This window comes from Crocuta crocuta, unplaced genomic scaffold (assembly GCF_008692635.1).
Source record: "Crocuta crocuta isolate KB4526 unplaced genomic scaffold, BGI_CrCroc_1.0 scaffold593, whole genome shotgun sequence".
NCBI classification, from domain to species: domain Eukaryota; kingdom Metazoa; phylum Chordata; class Mammalia; order Carnivora; family Hyaenidae; genus Crocuta; species Crocuta crocuta.
The window spans coordinates 1-1,554 of NW_027529544.1; positions in this window are offsets into that span (position 1 = coordinate 1).

Here is a 1,554-nt window from a genome sequence, read left to right on the forward strand (position 1 = left end):
TTGATCCATTCATCTGTTGATGGACACTTATGCTCTTTCCATGTTCTAGCTATTCCGTGTGATTTGTTTTTCATTGATTTATTTTCTTCCTCTGAATCTTTGCAGATTGAACATTCTGCACAGCTGAAGGCCCAGATACTTGACTACGACGACTCAGTAAAGAGGTTAACTATACAGGTTGCCGACTTGAAATTGCAGCTGAAACAAACCCAGACAGGTTAGACACATTCTGAACCTGCGTGTGTGTGTGTGTGTGTGTGTGTGTGTGTGTGTGTGTGTGACAGAGAGAGAGAGAGAGACTGCAAGAGAGCAGTTTCTGATGGTTATGAAAACGTCATGATGACTATTGAGTGAAGTTTTAGTTCTCATAGTAGAAAAAGCTATAGAAATAGGTGTCCCCTTAGAAAGGAAAACTCCTGTCTTGGGCATCTGGGGGGCTCAGTTGGTTTAGTGTTTGACTTCAGCTCGGCTCATGGTCTTGCGGTTCTTGGGATTGAGCCTCACGTCGGGCTCTGTGCTGACAGCTAGCTCAGAGCCTGGACCCTGCTTCAGCTTCTGTGTCTCCCTCTCTCTCTGCCCCTCCCCAACTTGTGCTCGCTCGCTCTCTCAAAAATCGATAAACTTTAAAAAATTTTTTTAATAAGTAAAACTGTTTTAGGAATACCAACCAGGCCATCAGCTCAGGTGACCTGCTCTCATGGATGCCCCACAGCTTGGGGACAGCCTCCTGCCCCGAGTAGGAAAGGAGTGGTAGTGACTCAGGAGTCCCCACATTCACCCTGAACCAAGGCTGTCCTTTTTGTTCCCCTGATACTAAGACCAGCTGATGCTTCAGTGGGTTGACATGTTCCCTGGCAGTGAGCGTGTGCGACAAGCAGGGGGCCAAGCAAACAGCACTGCTGCTAGCGGGATCGGAAAACGGTCTCGGTTTTCGGATCCCAGTTTTGAACTTGTCCTTTGACCTTGGGCACAGTCCTTCAAACTTCCCTGGGCCTCAGTTGCCGCCTCCATAACAGGGCCTATAATACCTGCCGCGTCTCGTGACTGNCACTCCCTCCCGGCGCCTCTCCTCCACTCCCCTGCCCAAGGCGAAGAAGAGCCTCCTTCGTAAAATGTGTCTGGAAGGTGAGCTGCTGCCAAGAGGGTTGCAGCATGCTCCACGAGCGGAAGCTTCTGGTCCTCAGAGGGCCTCCGAACGGAGCTGGAGCGCGGCCCGGGATGGCAGGGAGGGCAGGACCGCGCCTGGNCTCCTAACAAGGGCACCGCAGCTTACCTTCCTTCTTGAGCCACTTTGCAGCACCAAGCCGGTTTCTCCGTGTTGGCGGCTGACGTGGGTTCTCGGTTCCTGGTTCTGAACCTTCCTCAGTTCTGCCTGCGCTCTGTCCTGTCTGGCCCTTGTCCTTTCTCCGCACCCTGGTTCCCTGTGGGCGCACTTCTGCCCTCCTCGTTCCTCAGCTTCTCTCAGGAGTTCTGTCAGCCGCACACCCCAGCGGGACTTCCTGTGACTTCCTATCCCGGAAAATAGTTGAAGAAGGTGGAACCTTTTGAACATGG